Consider the following 23,352-nt stretch of genomic DNA (forward strand, 5'->3'; position numbering starts at 1 on the left):
AGCCACACAAACTTTAAAACTGACATCAAAAATATCAGGATACAACAATCCCTATTCCTTAATCCTTAATATCTCTTAACATTAGTGGACTCGATTCCCCAATAAAAAGACACAGATAGCAGACTGGATACACAGACAGGACACAACATTTTCCTGTGTCCAGGAAACATACCTCAGTGTCAAAGACAAACACTACTTCTGAGTAAAGGGCTGGAAAACAATTTTCAAAACACGTGGTCCCAAGAAACAAGATGGACTGGCCATACTAATATCAAATAAAATTGAATTCCATCCCAAAGTTATCAAAAAAGATGGGCACAGGGGTGGGGGTGGGGGTAGAGGGGCACTTCACACACATCAAAGGTACAATCTTCCAAGATGAACTCTCAATTCTGAATATCTATGCTCCAAATGCAAGGGCATCCACATTCATTAAAGAAACTATACTGAAGCCGAAAGCACACATTGCACCTCACACAATAATTGTGTTAGACTTCAACACCCCACTCTCATCAATGGACAGATCATGGAAACAAAAACTAAAGAGAGACACAGTGAAAATAACACACGTTATGGACCAAGTGGATTTAACAGATATCTACAAAACATTTTATCCTAAATCAAAAGAATATACCTTTTTCTCATCACCTCATGGTACCTTCTCCAAAACTGACCAGATCATTGTTCACAAAAGTGACCTCAACAGATACAAGAAGATTGAAATAATCCCAGACACCCTATCAGATCACTATGGATGAAGGCTGGTCTTCAATAGCCACAAAACCCACAGAAAGCCCACAATGTTAATAAAGAAAATATCCAGTTAAAAAACAAACAAACAAGCAAACAAACAGTAAAAACCAAAACAGCAACAAAGGCATCTCCAGCAGGCTGGCATCAAGGTGACTAACTATATCAGGAAGTCACTAAAACCCAAATGCATCTGGGCACACCTGTGAGTGATTTTCACTTAATTAAATCGTTTGAAGTGGGAAGGCCCACTTCTAGTGTGGATCTCTGAGACGGGAGCACACAGGTTTAATCCAGATTGAATTTAATTAGGGAAGCCCCACCCATAATCCAGGCCACACCTTCAGCTAGAGGCCTATATAAGGAACAGCAAAAAGGGAAGCCTCAGTCTTTGCTGGCTTGCTAGCAAGTATCTTCCTCCGCTGGCCTCACGTCAGACTTGATTGTGATTCCAGCATATACTATAGATCGCCTTAGACAACCAGCCCTGTGAAGTGAACGGTTATAGGACTCTTTGACGTTCTGTTCACAAGCAACCACTGCTGACTGAGCCAGAACCCCAGCCTGGAAGAGAGAAAGCCTTTCAGTTCAGCCTGAGGATGGATGCAGAAACCCCCCATCCAGGCCCTTGCGCTCAACAGCTGGACCTCCCTACCAAGCCACAGAGCAACTCTGACAGGACATCACGATCCAAACCAAGGAAAAGGGAGCAGGAGTCCAGCCGATCACACTGCAATTCCAGAAAGCAGACCGAAGAATCGGCTCAGATGGTGGAAGCACCCAGCAAAAGAAGACGCACTTCCAGGGACTCCAGTCGGGCCAGAACAGGAAGTGAGGGCAGCTCCCATGGGAAAAGGAGACACAAAACTTCCGTGAAGAAGGCTGAGCCAAAAGCTCACGGTCACCAAGATGGATTAGCCCATTGCCCAGAACCTCGGGACACAGGCCCACCACCGATTCGGAAGAGCCTGGTGAACTTTGTGCGGGGCAAGACTGAGGAGATTTATAGAGACACAGTCCAGATGCAGGAGCAGCAACATGGCTCCCGGCTCAGCCCTGAGCAGCTCTCTCAGCTCACACAGCTCTCAGAGTCTCTGACTGCCATGGTGCACACCTTCTACACCATGGCCAACCAGGCAGGCTTTGCCTTCCCTGCTGAGGGCTGGCTTGTCCCAGCCCCCATGCCTGCCCATCAGGAGCTGTCTGGCAAGAAATCTCAGAGTCCTTTGGTGGAGGGAGGAGAGAAGATCAAAGGTCCTGCCAGCCCAGCACACAAGTCCTGAGCCAAGGCCCTGAGGACCCTCCTAAACACACTCACACTCTGATACCACAAAGGACCACTCCATCTCCCTGTCTACACAGGCCTTCACCTGTGGCATTCACCCTCTCTGTGTGAGCATGTAACCGGAGCGTCGATGAGAAGAAGAGTTCTAAGTGCTTATTCTGGAGTATGAACTGTGTTTCGCTGGGATCTAGGATTCAAGTGCTAAATCAGCCGAGCTGCACATCTATGTTTACTGAAGCAACGTTAACAACAGCCAAGATAAGAATCAGCCTAGGCGTGTACTAGTCAGGAAAAGGGTGGTGCCAATCACAAAAGAACACACAGGATATGCACTCACTGATAAGTGGATATCAGCCCAGAAGCTGTGAAATCCCAAGATACAAATCACAAACCACATGAAACTCAAGAAGAGGGATGACCAAAGTATGGATAGTCTGATCTTTCTTAGTAGGGGAAACAAAACACCCATGTTAGGAGTTACAGAGGCAAAGTGTGGAGTAGAGACTGAAGGAATGGCCATCCAGAGACTGCCCCACCTGGTGGTCCAAACCCCATAAACAACCACCAAACCCATACAGGATTGTGGAAGGCAACAAGAGCTGGCTGACAGGAGCCTGACATAGCTGTCTCCTGAGAGGCTCTTCCAGTGCCTGACAAATAGAGAAGTGGATGCTCACACTCATCCATAGGACTGAGCACAGGGACACGAATGAACGAGCTAGAGAAAGTACCCAAGGGGCTAAAGGGGTCTGCAACCCTATAAGAGGAACAACAATATGAACTAATCAGGACCCCCAGAGCTCATGGCTCTAGCTGCATATGTGGCAGAAGATGGCCTACTTGGCCATCTTTGGGAAGAGAGGCCCCTTGGTCTTGCAAACTTTATATGCCCCAGTACAGGGGAATGCCAGGGCCAAGAAATGGGAGTGGGTGGGGAGGGAAGCAGAGCGGGGGGAGATTATGGGGGACTTTTGGGATAGCATTTGAAGTGGAAATGAAGAAAATACCTAATTTAAAAAAGAAAAAAGAAAAAGAAAGAAAGAATTATACCAGACTTCTCACCAGAACTATGAAAGCCGGAAGATCCTGGGTTATACACACCCTAAGAGAACACAAATGCCAGTCCAGACTACTATAATAAGCAAAACTCTCAATTAGCATAGATGAGGAAACCAAGATGTTCCATGACAAAACCTAATGTACACAAAACTTTTCCACAAAACCAGCCCTACAAAGGTTAATAGATGGAAAACACCAACACAAGGAGCGAAACTACACTCTAAGAAGAGCCAGAAAGTAATCTTCATTCTACAAATCCAAAAGAAGATAGCCACACAAACTTTAAAATATCAGGATACAACAATCCCTATTCCTTAATCCTTAATATCTCTTAACATTAGTGGACTCGATTCCCCAATAAAAAGACACAGATAGCAGACTGGATACACAGACAGGACACAACATTTTCCTGTGTCCAGGAAACATACCTCAGTGTCAAAGACAAACACTACTTCTGAGTAAAGGGCTGGAAAACAATTTTCAAAACACGTGGTCCCAAGAAACAAGATGGACTGGCCATACTAATATCAAATAAAATTGAATTCCATCCCAAAGTTATCAAAAAAGATGGGCACAGGGGTGGGGGTGGGGGTAGAGGGGCACTTCACACACATCAAAGGTACAATCTTCCAAGATGAACTCTCAATTCTGAATATCTATGCTCCAAATGCAAGGGCATCCACATTCATTAAAGAAACTATACTGAAGCCGAAAGCACACATTGCACCTCACACAATAATTGTGTTAGACTTCAACACCCCACTCTCATCAATGGACAGATCATGGAAACAAAAACTAAAGAGAGACACAGTGAAAATAACACACGTTATGGACCAAGTGGATTTAACAGATATCTACAAAACATTTTATCCTAAATCAAAAGAATATACCTTTTTCTCATCACCTCATGGTACCTTCTCCAAAACTGACCAGATCATTGTTCACAAAAGTGACCTCAACAGATACAAGAAGATTGAAATAATCCCAGACACCCTATCAGATCACTATGGATGAAGGCTGGTCTTCAATAGCCACAAAACCCACAGAAAGCCCACAATGTTAATAAAGAAAATATCCAGTTAAAAAACAAACAAACAAACAAAGAAACAAACAGTAAAAGCCAAAACAGCAACAAAGGCATCTCCAGCAGGCTGGCATCAAGGTGACTAACTATATCAGGAAGTCACTAAAACCCAAATGCATCTGGGCACACCTGTGAGTGATTTTCACTTAATTAAATCGTTTGAAGTGGGAAGGCCCACTTCTAGTGTGGATCTCTGAGACGGGAGCACACAGGTTTAATCCAGATTGAATTTAATTAGGGAAGCCCCACCCATAATCCAGGCCACACCTTCAGCTAGAGGCCTATATAAGGAACAGCAAAAAGGGAAGCCTCAGTCTTTGCTGGCTTGCTAGCAAGTATCTTCCTCCGCTGGCCTCACGTCAGACTTGATTGTGATTCCAGCATATACTATAGATCGCCTTAGACAACCAGCCCTGTGAAGTGAACGGTTATAGGACTCTTTGACGTTCTGTTCACAAGCAACCACTGCTGACTGAGCCAGAACCCCAGCCTGGAAGAGAGAAAGCCTTTCAGTTCAGCCTGAGGATGGATGCAGAAACCCCCCATCCAGGCCCTTCCTCTCAACCGCTGGACCTCCCTACTGTGCCACAGAGCACCTCTGACAGGACATCACGATCCAAACCAAGGAAAAGGGAGCAGGAGTCCAGCCGATCACACTGCAATTCCAGAAAGCAGACCGAAGAATCGGCTCAGATGGTGGAAGCACCCAGCAAAAGAAGACGCACTTCCAGGGACTCCAGTCGGGCCAGAACAGGAAGTGAGGGCAGCTCCCATGGGAAAAGGAGACACAAGACTTCCGTGAAGAAGGCTGAGCCAAAAGCCCACGGTCACCAAGATGGATTAGCCCATTGCCCAGAACCTCGGGACACAGGCCCACCACCGATTCGGAAGAGCCTGGTGAACTTTGTGCGGGGCAAGACTGAGGAGATTTATAGAGACACAGTCCAGATGCAGGCGCAGCAACATGGCTCCCGGCTCAGCCCTGAGCAGCTCTCTCAGCTCACACAGCTCTCAGAGTCTCTGACTGCCATGGTGCACACCTTCTACACCATGGCCAACCAGGCAGGCTTCGCCTTCCCTGCTGAGGGCTGGCTTGTCCCAGCCCCCATGCCTGCCCATCAGGAGCTGTCTGGCAAGAAATCTCAGAGTCCTTTGGTGGAGGGAGGAGAGAAGATCAAAGGTCCTGCCAGCCCAGCACACAAGTCCTGAGCCAAGGCCCTGAGGACCCTCCTAAACAGACTCACACTCTGAGACAACAAAGGACCACTCCATCTCCCTGTCTACACAGGCCTTCACCTGTGGCATTCACCCTCTCTGTGTGAGCATGTAACCGGAGCGTCGATGAGAAGAAGAGTTCTAAGTGCTTATTCTGGAGTATGAACTGTGTTTCGCTGGGATCTAGGATTCAAGTGCTAAATCAGCCGAGCTGCACATCTATGTTTACTGAAGCAACGTTAACAACAGCCAAGATAAGAATCAGCCTAGGCGTGTACTAGTCAGGAAAAAGGTGGTGCCAATCACAAAAGAACACACAGGATATGCACTCACTGATAAGTGGATATCAGCCCAGAAGCTGTGAAATCCCAAGATACAAATCACAAACCACATGAAACTCAAGAAGAGGGATAACCAAAGTATGGATAGTCTGATCTTTCTTAGTAGGGGAAACAAAACACCCATGTTAGGAGTTACAGAGGCAAAGTGTGGAGTAGAGACTGAAGGAATGGCCATCCAGAGACTGCCCCACCTGGTGGTCCAACCCCATAAACAACCACCAAACCCATACAGGATTGTGGAAGGCAACAAGAGCTGGCTGACAGGAGCCTGACATAGCTGTCTCCTGAGAGGCTCTTCCAGTGCCTGACAAATAGAGAAGTGGATGCTCACACTCATCCATAGGACTGAGCACAGGGACACGAATGAACAAGCTAGAGAAAGTACCCAAGGGGCTAAAGGGGTCTGCAACCCTATAAGAGGAACAATAATATGAACTAATCAGGACCCCCAGAGCTCATGGCTCTAGCTGCATATGTGGCAGAAGATGGCCTACTTGGCCATCTTTGGGAAGAGAGGCCCCTTGGTCTTGCAAACTTTATATGCCCCAGTACAGGGGAATGCCAGGGCCAAGAAATGGGAGTGGGTGGGGAGGGAAGCAGAGCGGGGGGAGATTATGGGGGACTTTTGGGATAGCATTTGAAGTGGAAATGAAGAAAATACCTAATTTAAAAAAGAAAAAAGAAAAAGAAAGAAAGAATTATACCAGACTTCTCACCAGAACTATGAAAGCCGGAAGATCCTGGGTTATACACACCCTAAGAGAACACAAATGCCAGTCCAGACTACTATAATAAGCAAAACTCTCAATTAGCATAGATGAGGAAACCAAGATGTTCCATGACAAAACCTAATGTACACAAAACTTTTCCACAAAACCAGCCCTACAAAGGTTAATAGATGGAAAACACCAACACAAGGAGCGAAACTACACTCTAAGAAGAGCCAGAAAGTAATCTTCATTCTACAAATCCAAAAGAAGATAGCCACACAAACTTTAAAACTGACATCAAAAATATCAGGATACAACAATCCCTATTCCTTAATCCTTAATATCTCTTAACATTAGTGGACTCGATTCCCCAATAAAAAGACACAGATAGCAGACTGGATACACAGACAGGACACAACATTTTCCTGTGTCCAGGAAACATACCTCAGTGTCAAAGACAAACACTACTTCTGAGTAAAGGGCTGGAAAACAATTTTCAAAACACGTGGTCCCAAGAAACAAGATGGACTGGCCATACTAATATCAAATAAAATTGAATTCCATCCCAAAGTTATCAAAAAAGATGGGCACAGGGGTGGGGGTGGGGGTAGAGGGGCACTTCACACACATCAAAGGTACAATCTTCCAAGATGAACTCTCAATTCTGAATATCTATGCTCCAAATGCAAGGGCATCCACATTCATTAAAGAAACTATACTGAAGCCGAAAGCACACATTGCACCTCACACAATAATTGTGTTAGACTTCAACACCCCACTCTCATCAATGGACAGATCATGGAAACAAAAACTAAAGAGAGACACAGTGAAAATAACACACGTTATGGACCAAGTGGATTTAACAGATATCTACAAAACATTTTATCCTAAATCAAAAGAATATACCTTTTTCTCATCACCTCATGGTACCTTCTCCAAAACTGACCAGATCATTGTTCACAAAAGTGACCTCAACAGATACAAGAAGATTGAAATAATCCCAGACACCCTATCAGATCACTATGGATGAAGGCTGGTCTTCAATAGCCACAAAACCCACAGAAAGCCCACAATGTTAATAAAGAAAATATCCAGTTAAAAAACAAACAAACAAACAAAGAAACAAACAGTAAAAGCCAAAACAGCAACAAAGGCATCTCCAGCAGGCTGGCATCAAGGTGACTAACTATATCAGGAAGTCACTAAAACCCAAATGCATCTGGGCACACCTGTGAGTGATTTTCACTTAATTAAATCGTTTGAAGTGGGAAGGCCCACTTCTAGTGTGGATCTCTGAGACGGGAGCACACAGGTTTAATCCAGATTGAATTTAATTAGGGAAGCCCCACCCATAATCCAGGCCACACCTTCAGCTAGAGGCCTATATAAGGAACAGCAAAAAGGGAAGCCTCAGTCTTTGCTGGCTTGCTAGCAAGTATCTTCCTCCGCTGGCCTCACGTCAGACTTGATTGTGATTCCAGCATATACTATAGATCGCCTTAGACAACCAGCCCTGTGAAGTGAACGGTTATAGGACTCTTTGACGTTCTGTTCACAAGCAACCACTGCTGACTGAGCCAGAACCCCAGCCTGGAAGAGAGAAAGCCTTTCAGTTCAGCCTGAGGATGGATGCAGAAACCCCCCATCCAGGCCCTTCCTCTCAACCGCTGGACCTCCCTACTGTGCCACAGAGCACCTCTGACAGGACATCACGATCCAAACCAAGGAAAAGGGAGCAGGAGTCCAGCCGATCACACTGCAATTCCAGAAAGCAGACCGAAGAATCGGCTCAGATGGTGGAAGCACCCAGCAAAAGAAGACGCACTTCCAGGGACTCCAGTCGGGCCAGAACAGGAAGTGAGGGCAGCTCCCATGGGAAAAGGAGACACAAGACTTCCGTGAAGAAGGCTGAGCCAAAAGCCCACGGTCACCAAGATGGATTAGCCCATTGCCCAGAACCTCGGGACACAGGCCCACCACCGATTCGGAAGAGCCTGGTGAACTTTGTGCGGGGCAAGACTGAGGAGATTTATAGAGACACAGTCCAGATGCAGGCGCAGCAACATGGCTCCCGGCTCAGCCCTGAGCAGCTCTCTCAGCTCACACAGCTCTCAGAGTCTCTGACTGCCATGGTGCACACCTTCTACACCATGGCCAACCAGGCAGGCTTCGCCTTCCCTGCTGAGGGCTGGCTTGTCCCAGCCCCCATGCCTGCCCATCAGGAGCTGTCTGGCAAGAAATCTCAGAGTCCTTTGGTGGAGGGAGGAGAGAAGATCAAAGGTCCTGCCAGCCCAGCACACAAGTCCTGAGCCAAGGCCCTGAGGACCCTCCTAAACAGACTCACACTCTGAGACAACAAAGGACCACTCCATCTCCCTGTCTACACAGGCCTTCACCTGTGGCATTCACCCTCTCTGTGTGAGCATGTAACCGGAGCGTCGATGAGAAGAAGAGTTCTAAGTGCTTATTCTGGAGTATGAACTGTGTTTCGCTGGGATCTAGGATTCAAGTGCTAAATCAGCCGAGCTGCACATCTATGTTTACTGAAGCAACGTTAACAACAGCCAAGATAAGAATCAGCCTAGGCGTGTACTAGTCAGGAAAAAGGTGGTGCCAATCACAAAAGAACACACAGGATATGCACTCACTGATAAGTGGATATCAGCCCAGAAGCTGTGAAATCCCAAGATACAAATCACAAACCACATGAAACTCAAGAAGAGGGATAACCAAAGTATGGATAGTCTGATCTTTCTTAGTAGGGGAAACAAAACACCCATGTTAGGAGTTACAGAGGCAAAGTGTGGAGTAGAGACTGAAGGAATGGCCATCCAGAGACTGCCCCACCTGGTGGTCCAACCCCATAAACAACCACCAAACCCATACAGGATTGTGGAAGGCAACAAGAGCTGGCTGACAGGAGCCTGACATAGCTGTCTCCTGAGAGGCTCTTCCAGTGCCTGACAAATAGAGAAGTGGATGCTCACACTCATCCATAGGACTGAGCACAGGGACACGAATGAACAAGCTAGAGAAAGTACCCAAGGGGCTAAAGGGGTCTGCAACCCTATAAGAGGAACAATAATATGAACTAATCAGGACCCCCAGAGCTCATGGCTCTAGCTGCATATGTGGCAGAAGATGGCCTACTTGGCCATCTTTGGGAAGAGAGGCCCCTTGGTCTTGCAAACTTTATATGCCCCAGTACAGGGGAATGCCAGGGCCAAGAAATGGGAGTGGGTGGGGAGGGAAGCAGAGCGGGGGGAGATTATGGGGGACTTTTGGGATAGCATTTGAAGTGGAAATGAAGAAAATACCTAATTTAAAAAAGAAAAAAGAAAAAGAAAGAAAGAATTATACCAGACTTCTCACCAGAACTATGAAAGCCGGAAGATCCTGGGTTATACACACCCTAAGAGAACACAAATGCCAGTCCAGACTACTATAATAAGCAAAACTCTCAATTAGCATAGATGAGGAAACCAAGATGTTCCATGACAAAACCTAATGTACACAAAACTTTTCCACAAAACCAGCCCTACAAAGGTTAATAGATGGAAAACACCAACACAAGGAGCGAAACTACACTCTAAGAAGAGCCAGAAAGTAATCTTCATTCTACAAATCCAAAAGAAGATAGCCACACAAACTTTAAAACTGACATCAAAAATATCAGGATACAACAATCCCTATTCCTTAATCCTTAATATCTCTTAACATTAGTGGACTCGATTCCCCAATAAAAAGACACAGATAGCAGACTGGATACACAGACAGGACACAACATTTTCCTGTGTCCAGGAAACATACCTCAGTGTCAAAGACAAACACTACTTCTGAGTAAAGGGCTGGAAAACAATTTTCAAAACACGTGGTCCCAAGAAACAAGATGGACTGGCCATACTAATATCAAATAAAATTGAATTCCATCCCAAAGTTATCAAAAAAGATGGGCACAGGGGTGGGGGTGGGGGTAGAGGGGCACTTCACACACATCAAAGGTACAATCTTCCAAGATGAACTCTCAATTCTGAATATCTATGCTCCAAATGCAAGGGCATCCACATTCATTAAAGAAACTATACTGAAGCCGAAAGCACACATTGCACCTCACACAATAATTGTGTTAGACTTCAACACCCCACTCTCATCAATGGACAGATCATGGAAACAAAAACTAAAGAGAGACACAGTGAAAATAACACACGTTATGGACCAAGTGGATTTAACAGATATCTACAAAACATTTTATCCTAAATCAAAAGAATATACCTTTTTCTCATCACCTCATGGTACCTTCTCCAAAACTGACCAGATCATTGTTCACAAAAGTGACCTCAACAGATACAAGAAGATTGAAATAATCCCAGACACCCTATCAGATCACTATGGATGAAGGCTGGTCTTCAATAGCCACAAAACCCACAGAAAGCCCACAATGTTAATAAAGAAAATATCCAGTTAAAAAACAAACAAACAAACAGAGAAACAAACAGTAAAAGCCAAAACAGCAACAAAGGCATCTCCAGCAGGCTGGCATCAAGGTGACTAACTATATCAGGAAGTCACTAAAACCCAAATGCATCTGGGCACACCTGTGAGTGATTTTCACTTAATTAAATCGTTTGAAGTGGGAAGGCCCACTTCTAGTGTGGATCTCTGAGACGGGAGCACACAGGTTTAATCCAGATTGAATTTAATTAGGGAAGCCCCACCCATAATCCAGGCCACACCTTCAGCTAGAGGCCTATATAAGGAACAGCAAAAAGGGAAGCCTCAGTCTTTGCTGGCTTGCTAGCAAGTATCTTCCTCCGCTGGCCTCACGTCAGACTTGATTGTGATTCCAGCATATACTATAGATCGCCTTAGACAACCAGCCCTGTGAAGTGAACGGTTATAGGACTCTTTGACGTTCTGTTCACAAGCAACCACTGCTGACTGAGCCAGAACCCCAGCCTGGAAGAGAGAAAGCCTTTCAGTTCAGCCTGAGGATGGATGCAGAAACCCCCCATCCAGGCCCTTGCGCTCAACAGCTGGACCTCCCTACCAAGCCACAGAGCAACTCTGACAGGACATCACGATCCAAACCAAGGAAAAGGGAGCAGGAGTCCAGCCGATCACACTGCAATTCCAGAAAGCAGACCGAAGAATCAGCTCAGATGGTGGAAGCACCCAGCAAAAGAAGACGCACTTCCAGGGACTCCAGTCGGGCCAGAACAGGAAGTGAGGGCAGCTCCCATGGGAAAAGGAGACACAAAACTTCCGTGAAGAAGGCTGAGCCAAAAGCTCACGGTCACCAAGATGGATTAGCCCATTGCCCAGAACCTCGGGACACAGGCCCACCACCGATTCGGAAGAGCCTGGTGAACTTTGTGCGGGGCAAGACTGAGGAGATTTATAGAGACACAGTCCAGATGCAGGAGCAGCAACATGGCTCCCGGCTCAGCCCTGAGCAGCTCTCTCAGCTCACACAGCTCTCAGAGTCTCTGACTGCCATGGTGCACACCTTCTACACCATGGCCAACCAGGCAGGCTTCGCCTTCCCTGCTGAGGGCTGGCTTGTCCCAGCCCCCATGCCTGCCCATCAGGAGCTGTCTGGCAAGAAATCTCAGAGTCCTTTGGTGGAGGGAGGAGAGAAGATCAAAGGTCCTGCCAGCCCAGCACACAAGTCCTGAGCCAAGGCCCTGAGGACCCTCCTAAACACACTCACACTCTGAGACCACAAAGGACCACTCCATCTCCCTGTCTACACAGGCCTTCACCTGTGGCATTCACCCTCTCTGTGTGAGCATGTAACCGGAGCGTCGATGAGAAGAAGAGTTCTAAGTGCTTATTCTGGAGTATGAACTGTGTTTCGCTGGGATCTAGGATTCAAGGGCTAAATCAGCCGAGCTGCACATCTATGTTTACTGAAGCAACGTTAACAACAGCCAAGATAAGAATCAGCCTAGGCGTGTACTAGTCAGGAAAAGGGTGGTGCCAATCACAAAAGAACACACAGGATATGCACTCACTGATAAGTGGATATCAGCCCAGAAGCTGTGAAATCCCAAGATACAAATCACAAACCACAGGAAACTCAAGAAGAGGGATGACCAAAGTATGGATAGTCTGATCTTTCTTAGTAGGGGAAACAAAACACCCATGGAAGGAGTTACAGAGACAAAGTGTGGAGTAGAGACTGAAGGAATGACCATCCAGGGACTGCCCCACCTGGTGGTCCAACCCCATAAACAACCACCACACTCAGACAGGATTGTGGAAGGCAACAAGAGCTGGCTGACAGGAGCCTGATATAGCTGTCTCCTGAGAGGCTCTTCCAGTGCCTGACAAATATAGAAGTGAATGCTCACAGTCATCCATAGGACTGAGCACAGGGAAAGGAATGAACAAGCTAGAGAAAGTACCCAAGGTGCTAAAGGGGTCTGCAACCCTATAAGAGGAACAACAATATGAACTAATCATTACCCCCCCAGAGCTCAAGGCTCTAGCTGCATATGTAGCAGAAGATGGCCTAGTTGGCCATCATTGGGAAGAGAGGCCAATTGGTCTTGCAAACTTTATATGCCCCAGTACCGGGGAATGCCAAGGCCAAGAAATGGGAGTTTGTGGGGAGTAGGGGGGTTGGTAAAGTGAACTTTTAGGATAGCATTTGAAATTTAAATAATTAATATATCTAATAAAAATATTAAAATGTATAAAGTAAATAAAAATTCTTAATATCTTATTGAATATGTATAGAAAAAAATTAATCTGGGCCGAGCTTGGTTGCACATGCTTTTAATTCCAGCACTTGGGAGCCATAGGCAGGCTGATTTCTGAGTTCGAGGCCATCCTGGTCTACACAGTGAGTTCCAGGACAGCCAGGGCTGAACAGAGAAGCCCTATCTTGAAAAACAAAACTAACAAAAAATCAACTTGGAAAGTTTACTGAATAGATCAACGAAAAAGTGAGTTCTGGAAATAGTGAATAAATGTTAAAATCTGGAAGAAATATAAAAAATGTAATAAATAAGATGTATGGGAAAATTTGTAAACAGTTCAGAGTGGCATCCAACTGTAAATATCCTCTTTCCAAAGCAATGAAAGCTCAATGATTGAGCAAATTCCCAGATCATCTGAAACATGAAATTAAAGGGAAGAAAGGAAAATCAGGACAGGATTAGAATTGGCATCAGCATGTAGTTGAATGTGTTGAGCTGCGTTGGAATGGTCTGTTTTGAATTGAGTTGCATTGAATAAAATTGAATTGAGGGATTTGTCCTGATTGTCAATAGCTAGCTGTGTGGGAGAGTAGTTGAATAACTAGCGAGGAGCTTTATTAGAAAGCCAACTATGTAAGATTGCTGCAGAGTAAGTGGAAAAATAAAATGAGTATTTGCTTCTAATTGGAATTTTGTTTTTGAATATTGGAAGAAAAAGCTATCCAGACAGGAGGGAAAAATGGACATAAACAAATTTAAAAAACCTAAAACCCAAAAGGAAATAGCACAGAAAGTTTCAGAGAAATAAAATAATTACATTCTCTTTGAAATATTTATTAATTTGTCTTATTGTTTATAATTTACATTATTACCAAATTGAATCCCAAAGGATTCAGTTTTTTTTCATAATATTTGAATATGCCGCACATACTCTCATCCAGTTGAGATGAGCCAATAATGGTGGCATTATTTCCTGATAGTTTTGCACAATGGCACTCCATCTTTGATGATGATGTTGAAGTTGACTGTGTGTTCTGTCAGTGCCTCAGAACAGTGTATCCATTATCCCGCCAAACACAGGAGAAAGAGAACCAGGAAACACTGCCATTTAGCTGTTACACAGGTGTCAGCCAGGACAAGGCATCACTCATCTGAGAGGGCCATTACAAAGAAAACATTGTCTTTGTTCTAAAATCACCAAAGCATGGCAAACTCTATTTGTCAAATAGTCCTCATCCCGGTGATTCCTCAAAAGAGATAATTTAAAGCCTTTGTAGCTTTAAAAATACTGTATTTTGTGCACAGGAACTCTGTTTCTTGAGACTGTGGAATTTGAAAACTGAAACACCTAGTCAGACAGTCTTAGGCAGCATTTCTGGTAGCTTTTCTGATACTAGGTCATCCTGAGAGTCTTGGTTATATGCTTCTTGTCCCAACTTTACTTTCCTTGCTTAAAATCAAAATGATAAACCTCTTATATTGTATTACTGAGCCCATCACCACAACCAGTGTCCTCGGGGACAACAAAAGCCTGCAACAGAAAGGCAGCTTGTCTGCCCCATGACTTATATCCATCTTGTTTAGTATTCTTTGATTGGTAACTGACATTCATTATGGCATGGAAGTTAAGTGTCAGCTCCCTCCTTGAGTATCTAGATGGGTTTTGGTCCATTGAAAGAACACGACGAGGACAGTATTTTCATGCTTCTATTTTCTTTCAGGATTGTAGAAACATACACACAAACAAAAATTGTCTACTTCTCAGTTGGGATAGATTAAATCACAGCTGGTAGTTGTGACATGATATATTTACTACTTATTTGAGTTTGTTTATTATAATTTTTGTCTGCTTCTCTGTTTTAACTCCAGCATAGTGTCTGCCTGAGGTTGGTTTTAGACTAGTTTCTGCGAGTTTTATTTCCCTGTTTTATATTTGAACTGGACATGGTGAATTATTCTTTGTCCTGTTGATAGTGTCTGATTAATTTAAAGACAGTTTCACTATGTTATCAAACTTGGAATACTCCTGTCAGGTTCCAGAGTGTTCGACATAGAGATGTGTGCTATTGTGTGCAGTTTATCCATTTGCTGTATTTGACAAATGTATTCATTCCTTGTATATCTTGCCTCTTAAGGTATAAAAAGTGATAATATGATATATTTCTAAAATTAATTTCACTTATATACCTCAGTTTAAACTAAATCATATATATAATACCCAAAAATGTAGCGAAGGGTACTTTTGATGTAGTTTTTTTCAGACATGGCTTTATACAAATTCGAGAATTTTGAGCATATAGTACTCAGCTTTCATTCTGTTATCTAGACAATAGAAGTCTCATGCAAAACTGTTAATTTTCATTGGTACTACAGTGTTTCAGTACTCACTGATAGGAAAAGAACAACGACATCCCTACTCTCAATTATACGTGTATACATGTGCAATATATTCATCAGTTCCAATAAAAAGACAAAACAAAACAAAGTTCTCTTACTAGAAGTCAGGACCCAATACTGAGGTATTTATTTGTGCCTCCCATGTGCTGTGAATGAATAAAATATAGAGCAGATTCAGGCTGTGATGATACTGATTCAAGGGATGCTTACATCCAATTCACCCTTGCACATGTGTTCAGGTGTGTGTGTGTGTATGTGTGTGTGTGTGTGTGTGTGTGTGTGTGTGTGTGTGTGATCTGTTGCTCATAGAAGGGAACAAGAGAAGATCAAGGAAACAGAGGAGATTGTATTCATATATTTAGACAGAGGAAACATCTTGACACATCATACAGGACCTGCGATGAGGACACCAGCATGGACAGAAGAGTGGGCTGGAAGAGGAGAAGCCAGGGGTGGGGTTTCATAATGTAGAGCTAATTGAGAAAGAAAAGGGAAAAGGCTATCATGAAATTGACCTGGATGGTGTGAAAACAGCTGTCTTTCTTTAAAATATTTCGTAATGCAAAATGAAGCAAAATTTGAACACTAAGCAGAGGCTTATAGCACTGATAAAGGTAGAACATATTTTACTCACCACTTACCAAAAATTAAAGGAAATTCTAGAGACTGAACTGCCAACCAGGGACCCTTCATGGAATTGAACTCGGCCTCCCACACATATAACAGAGAAGTGTAGTTTGATCTTCTGTGGGACCCTGAACAGTGGGAGCATGCTCTGTCTGTCTGTGACATGCTCTGTCTGTGACATGCTCTGTCTGTGACATGCTCTGTCTGTGACATGCGTGACTGTTGCCTGCCTATGGGACTGATTCCCCCGTGGAGTGTCTTTTCTAGCCTTAGAGGAGGAGGTGCCTAGTCTTACTACAACTTGATATGCCATCCTTGGTTGATATCCACTGAGGCAGTCCCTTTACTGAAAAGAAATTGTGGAGGAGATAGGAGAGGAGGAGATTAGGGGAGGAGGGGATGGGGAACGAGTGGGTTGGGGGAGAAGTGGATGGTGGGAGGAAGAGATGGGGGAAGGACTGAGAGGAAAGCAGGAAGGGGAAACTGCAGTTGTGTGATATAAAATAAATAAAATTGGAATTTAAAATTTTCCAATAAAAAGTACAAAGTACTATATAGTTTTGAAAATTAACTGTATTTATATGCTTCAACAAGCAAGTAAAAAAGCAGGAATGCTTTACCACAGTATAAGGATGTAAAATGTTTGGAAATTATGTGGATAACTGTACCTGTCTTACCTTGTATTGAAAAAAAAATCCCAACCAGTAATATATTTCACAAAGAGTATGTTAAAACTTGATCATAGCAATAGCAATAGAATCCAAAGGCCATTTCACTGATGGAAGTAACATATTACATCAGAGAGAATAGTGGGAAGCACACTCAGACAACCATTACATGACAGTGTCTCCTGATCAAGACAGGTTTGTCACAAATATGATGTTATTATAGACTGTTAGTTCCTATTCTCTTCAGATTCATAGATTGAAATATTAGGCACCAGTATTATGGTATTAGAAGATGGGGGTGGGGACGGACATGGGAGATTATCAGTAAAGTTGAGATCCTCTCAAATAGGCAAGTGTCCTTATAAAATAGACCTCAGAGACTTCTTTCCCCCTTTAGACTGTAAACCAAGAACCAGAAGACATCAAATCCACCAGCGTGGCTATCTGTAGAATCCAGAGCTGTGACCTGAAGGGAGAGAAGTTTATTGATTAATCAACTCATTTCATAGCAGTCTTCTTATGACATCTGTAATGGTTTCAATATGCTTGCCACAGAGAGTGGCATTATGGGAGGTGTGGCTTTGTTGGAGGAAGTGCGTCACTGTGGGCATGGGCTTTGAGACCCTCCTTCTAGCTGCCTGGAAGAGTCTTCTGATGACTGCCTTCAGATTAAGATGTAGAACTTTTTGGCTCCTTCTCCAGCCGTGTGTCGTTTTAGATGCTGCCATGCTTCCTGCCTTGATGACAATGGACTGAGCCTGTAAGGCAGCCCCAGCTAAATATTGCCCCTAATAAGAGGGTCAGGAAATGGAACAAAATATGTAGCAGTGGGGTTGAGGAACTGGGGATAGCCACTGGAAGGCCCCAGAAGGGAGGGAAGCGATAGGCTCCCATGACCCAACAGGGATGAATTTAGCCGAAATGCACAACAAAGTGGAGATAGAACCTGTAGAAACCACCTCCATTGGATAGGCATGGCCCCCCAGTCCAGGGATGGGGTCACCCACCCACCTCAAAGTTTTTAACCCAGAAATGTTCCTGTCCAAAGGGAAGACATGAACAAAAATATGGAGCAGAGACTGAAGGAAGGGCCATTTGGGGAACACCCTACCTAGGGATCCATCCTGTCTGCTGACACTGTTGCTGTTGCCAAGAGGTGCTCTCTGACACAAACCTGTTATGTCTTGTTTCCTGGGAGGTTCTGCCAGCAACTGACAAATGAAGATGTGGATACTTGGAGCCAACCATCAGACTGAGTGTGGGGACCCTGGTAGGGGAGCTGCCAGAAGGACTGGAGGTGAGGAGAGGAATTGCAACCCCATAGGAAGAGCAATATTGGCTGGGAGGACTACCCAGTGCTCCCAGTGACTAGACTACCAACCAAAGAATGTACAGAGAGGAATCCATGCATATATATATATATATATATATATATATATATATATATATATGCAGCAGAGGATGTCCTTGTCTGCCCTCAATGCATAGGGAGGCCCTTGGACATGTGGAGATTTGATGCCCCAGTGTAGGGGCATGCTGGAGGGGTAGGGTGGGAGAGAGTGGGTACATGGGGGAGCACCCTCATTGAGGAAAAGGGGCGGGGTAGAGGGCAGATGTGAGGGGGGTTGTGAAAGGGTAACCAGGATGTGGGATATCGTCTGAGATGTAAATGAATGGAATTAATAATAATAATAATAATAATAATAATAATAATAATAATAATAATACGTTGCCCTGGTCATGGTGTCTCTTCTCAGCAATGGAAACCCTATCTAAGACAGCATTCCAAACCAGTAGAACAGGTTTCTCATATTTGTTGGCATCTTAGTAGAATTTATTTAAAGACAAAGTTCTTTCTTTATTATACAGTAACATGTTTTATGAAACACAACATGTCAGTTACTTCATTCATATTAAATCAATCTTCTTTTCACATCGAAAGTGGTCTTTATTTGTATGAGTTTATATGGGCCTTTGTACATCCCAAATGTTCTCAAGACGCCATGCTAAGATTTTAATTGCATCATCATTGTTAGCTGAGAGGCTCCAGTGTGGTCTCGTGGCCCCAGAACTGCTCTGCACTCTCCCCCTTTAGACGGAAGCTCCTTTGCTTTGTCTCTACCCTACCACTTCAAGAGATCTGCACTGCTCAGGCCCATATGCCAGGCTATACCCACACTCCTGCTCTGTGGGACTGATGACATTGTTAGGTACTTGCATGCCGCTAGCGCTGTCACTCAGACAAGCTCCACTAGATCTAACAGTCCTTAGAAGATAACACAAAGGGTAGGTTATCAAGCAAACTCACAGAATGCACAAGACTCTCAACCTGGGGCCAGAGTCTACGTGGTTGACATCTTTTGTTCGCCTCCGCAGTGAAGAGAGACATTAATGTAAGTTAGAAATCTCTGTGACTTACTAGGATCAAAGGAGAGTAAATTCTCTGTTCACAAATGTGCAGTTGGTTCGAGGAAAGTAAGAGGGGCTGGGGTCAGGAGGCTTAAAGACAAATGCCAGCCCATGGTGCTCTTCTCGGGAGTTCTGAACTGTCAACAAAGACACAGCACAGAGCGTGGCTTTATTTAATTTTATCAAAAAAGTGCCACATCTATCTTACTACACCTGGGCGCTCTTCAAATTTAAAAGAAAATCATATTTATAACAAAAATATTTTAATGAGAAGACGAGTCAGTAATATATAGCTCACTGAGCAAAAAAAAAAAAAAAAAAAAAAAATCTCAAAAATACTTGACTGGAAAATTAGAGCTAAATAATATAACTAATGATAAAAGGGATTTAAAGTGCCTTTGTTCAAATATAGGAACCTACTTGTTAATTGTGTTTCATTAGTGTTTGTTTGAAAATTTCAAAAAGAAATTACTTTTCTTCAAAAATTTAAATATATGCATGTATAAATTTATCTATCTATCTATCTATCTATCTATCTATCTATTTATTTATTTCGTACAAGGAAAAGCACTACTTAAGTATAAAGAATCAATAGAAACCTACTAGTTTCTAATGTAGGGTTCTTTAAAAAGTGATTAATTTTATGAGACAGGAAATTACTATAGGCTGCAGGCCAACACTTTGTTACAACTCAGAAGTGTTTTAGCTTTTCTATTGCTCTTATAAAGACCATGACCCAGAGCAACTTGGGGAGGTATGGGGTAAGTGGACCTTGCCACCAGACAAAAGAACTGGTAAGGTTGAGGAGGCTCAGAACCCAGGGAATCTCAGGGAATCTGAGAGTGGCAGGAGTGGAACCAGCTCCTGCCAAGTTCTACTTGTCCTGGATCACGTAACTAGGGCACCCGTCTGAGCGGATTATAACAGTCAAGTAGCATAAAAACCTGGAGTTCTCCACGCTAATGCGGTATCTGGGGCTCTGAATGTTCAGCCAATGAGCTCCCCTCCCTGGGCATTCAGTCCCAGTAAAAGGTATTTAATCCCTGGTTCACCCTGAGTATGCATTCACATCTGCCATCAAACAAAACAGCTTGCACAAGCAAGGATCATGTCTTCTTCAAGGATGGGCGTGGTGGAGCCCTTCGTCTTAAAAAGCCGAACCTAAATCTCCAGGAGAAGGCCTTTTCTCTCCCATCCTCTCTGTACTCTCAGCACTCATTTGGAGCCAAATCAGGTTCAGCTCCCATACCTGGGCTCTTTCTTCCCTTTCCTGCCTGGCACCTAGATGCCCCGAAGGGAAGGAAGGACCACAGACTTTATTCCCAAATCCCAGCGGTACCTTTTTGTAGTCTGGGTACACAGGAGATGGCGACTCCTCAGTAGCTAGGCAGATATGCAGTCCAACAAGGAGGAAAGCGTTTATTTCCTCTTGTACTTCCAAACAGTAGTCTGTCGCTGAAGAAAGTCAGAGCAGGGACTCGGGGTAGGAATCTGGAGCAGAAACTGAAGCACAAATTGTGTGGGAATGCTGCCTCCTGACCTGCTTCTCAGGTCTTGCTCTACGTGTTTGTGTTTCCTTATACAACCCTGTCCCTGTTCAGGAATACCTACCCCCTTCAATGACAGATCCACCACATCAATCTTAATAAAGTGCCCCATAGACTTTTCCACAGGCCAATTTGGTGGGATCATTTTCTCAGTTGAAGGTCCCTAGTCCTAAGTGACTCAAGCCCCTATCTAGTTGACCAAACATAAGCCAGCACAGAAGTGTTAAGGGATGCGTTTGTGCACTGTGTATTCAAATGCCGATTTCTATGTCCAGATATCTGGTTGTCGGCCAGATGTTGGCATGGTAAGCATCTCCATCTCAAAATTTGTTTTCCATCACTTCTGATTGGTTAATGAAGACCTGATTTAGCCAATAACTGGGCAGAGGAGAAAGAGAAGGCGGAACTTCTGATCCCAGCCAGGGGGTCCTAAAGAGATCAGAAAGAGAAAGAGAGGGAGGAAGGTGTGGGGAGAACATGATCAGAGACCAGGAGGAGGTGCCCTGAGGACACACATGGAACAGATCAAGCCTGAGCAAGGCTCAGATCATAAATAAAGGACCTCATGGCTGGAAAATGGCCAAGCTACAGTAGGGTTAGAATAGATAATAAGTATCTGCCCACGTACAGGGCTTGCAGCGCTGGAATGAATTTATTAGGTTTCTGTGTCATTTATTAGGGAGCTAAAGGGGGCTAGAGTGGGTGTAGAAACACCCTGCACTTATTTGGGAAAAGGAGTGAAGCAACCTCCTCCCCGAAATTACTTTTACACAGAAGAGCTATGATGCAGTCTTCAAATTCTTCTAGTTTTAATGTTCTTTAAGATACATTGTCTGTTATAATACAATTGCTAACTATAAAAGCAGGAAAGACATCAGAAATATTATCCGTCTTGCATAAATTTATTGTGTATCGAGGGCACCCACGCAATGCATCATAAAAGTAATTTTTATACATCTTCAAGTTTATTTTGGTTAATTAAGTGCAGTTTTAAATCAGGAAAATTAGTAGAATATAAATATGGGATACTCAATGTAGAAAAGTGGTTGGAAAATATTATCCATTGTTCATTTATTTTGAAAACAACATTATTAAAATCCTATTGTATTGGTTTGTTTATGAATTGCCCAAGTGTGCGTTGTGCTGTTATGGCCATATTAGAAATTTAGAGAGCCTTTCCTTCAGTTTCTGCTCCACACTTTGTCCCCATATTTCCTTTAGACAGGAGCAATTCCGGGATAAAAATTTGGAGATGAGTGGGTGGCCCCATCCCTCAACCAGGATCCTTGCCTAACCTCTGGATATGCTCTCTACGTGTTATTCCCCCCCCCCCCTTTGTTGGGCATTTCAGCTAATCTCATCTCCATTGGGTTCTGGGAGCTTTTTGCTTTCCTGGCATCTGTGACTTTCTGGTGGCTACCCCCAGTTCCCCGTTCCCCAATTGCCTTACACCTCTGTTCACTTTACTGACCCTCTGTATATCATCCAGTCTCCTCCAATACCTGATCCTGCCCCGCTTTCCCCTTTCCCTCTTCTCTTCCTCCCAAGTCCCTCTACGTCCTGTGACTATTTTGTTTCCCCTTCTAAGCAGTTCTGAAGCTTCCACACTTTGGTCTTTCTTCTTCCTGAGCTTCATATGGCCTGTGAGTTAGATGGTGGGTATTCCCATTTTTTGCCTAGTATCCACTTATTAGTGAGTATATACCATGTGTGTTTTCTTGTGACTGGGTTACCTCACTCAGGATAATATTTTCTAGTCCCATCCATATGCCTGCAAATTTCATGAAGTCATTGTTTTAACCTGGAGATCCATCCCATATGCAGACACCAAACCCAGACACTGTGGCAGATGCCAAGAGGTGCTTGCTGACAGGAGCCTGATATAGCTGTCTCCTGAGAGGCTCTGCCAGAGACTGACAAATACAAATAAGGATGCTTGCAGTCAAACATTGGACTGGGCATGGGAGCCCCAATGGGGGAGTTAGGGAAAGGACTGAAGGAGCTGAAGGGGTTTGCAACCCCATAGGAAGAACAACAGTATCAACCAACCAGACCCCCTAGAGCTCCCAGGGACTTAACCACCAACCAAAGAGTACACATGGAGGCACCAGTGACTCCAGTTGCATATGTAGCAGAGGATGGCCTTGTGGGGCATCAGTGGAAGGAATGGTCCTTGGTGCTGTGAAGGCTTGATGCCCAGTGTAGGGGAATGCCAGGGCAGTGAGGCAGGGGTGGATGGGGAAGCACCCTCATAGAAGCAGTGGGAGGGGGATGCGATAGGGGGATTGCAGATGGGGAAACCGGGAAAGGGAATAACATTTGAAACGCAAGTAAATAAAATATACAACAAAAATAAAATAAAATAAGAAGTTAAAGTGTATGATGGTAGGAACCTAAAATATACTGCACTGTTTGGTCCTCTGTAGAAACGCATTTTTAGTGCCCTATCCTATCTTAATGTTAAGTAATAAGCAAAATGAACTACATTATTAAAATGGGCCATGAGACTGCTTTATGATGAAAACTCAGATACTTCCTAGATATAAAGACTGTACT

At 44.0% G+C, this 23,352-nt stretch overlaps 2 long non-coding RNA genes and 4 pseudogenes across 4 annotated transcripts in view; 5 read left to right on the plus strand and 1 right to left on the minus strand.

Annotated features, from left to right (window-relative positions):
* The window catches only part of 1700128A07Rik (RIKEN cDNA 1700128A07 gene), a 69,334-nt gene extending 53,030 nt beyond the window's left edge, over positions 1-16,304 (minus strand). The window contains exon 1 of the long non-coding RNA NR_045938.2: positions 16,187-16,304. This is a non-coding gene — a long non-coding RNA (RIKEN cDNA 1700128A07 gene). The remainder of the gene's footprint in view (positions 1-16,186) is intronic.
* Positions 1,170-2,259, plus strand: Frg2f12 (FSHD region gene 2 family member 12; annotated as a pseudogene).
* Frg2f10 (FSHD region gene 2 family member 10) lies at positions 4,344-5,613 on the plus strand (annotated as a pseudogene).
* On the plus strand, positions 7,708-8,969 carry Frg2f13 (FSHD region gene 2 family member 13; annotated as a pseudogene).
* Frg2f3 (FSHD region gene 2 family member 3) lies at positions 11,256-12,335 on the plus strand (annotated as a pseudogene).
* A 565-nt stretch (positions 16,305-16,869) lies between the features above and the next one.
* The window catches only part of Gm29871, a 34,739-nt gene continuing 28,256 nt past the window's right edge, over positions 16,870-23,352 (plus strand). For 2 of the 3 annotated variants that reach the window (XR_383733.2, XR_874942.1), the window contains exons 1-2: positions 16,870-17,035; positions 18,039-18,137. This is a non-coding gene — a long non-coding RNA (predicted gene, 29871). Of the gene's footprint in view, positions 17,036-17,571; positions 17,601-18,038; positions 18,138-23,352 lie in introns of those variants that run through there. The other variant, XR_874943.1, reaches the window with a different exon arrangement.

This window comes from Mus musculus, chromosome 14 (assembly GCF_000001635.26).
Source record: "Mus musculus strain C57BL/6J chromosome 14, GRCm38.p6 C57BL/6J".
In the NCBI taxonomy this organism is placed as follows: domain Eukaryota; kingdom Metazoa; phylum Chordata; class Mammalia; order Rodentia; family Muridae; genus Mus; species Mus musculus.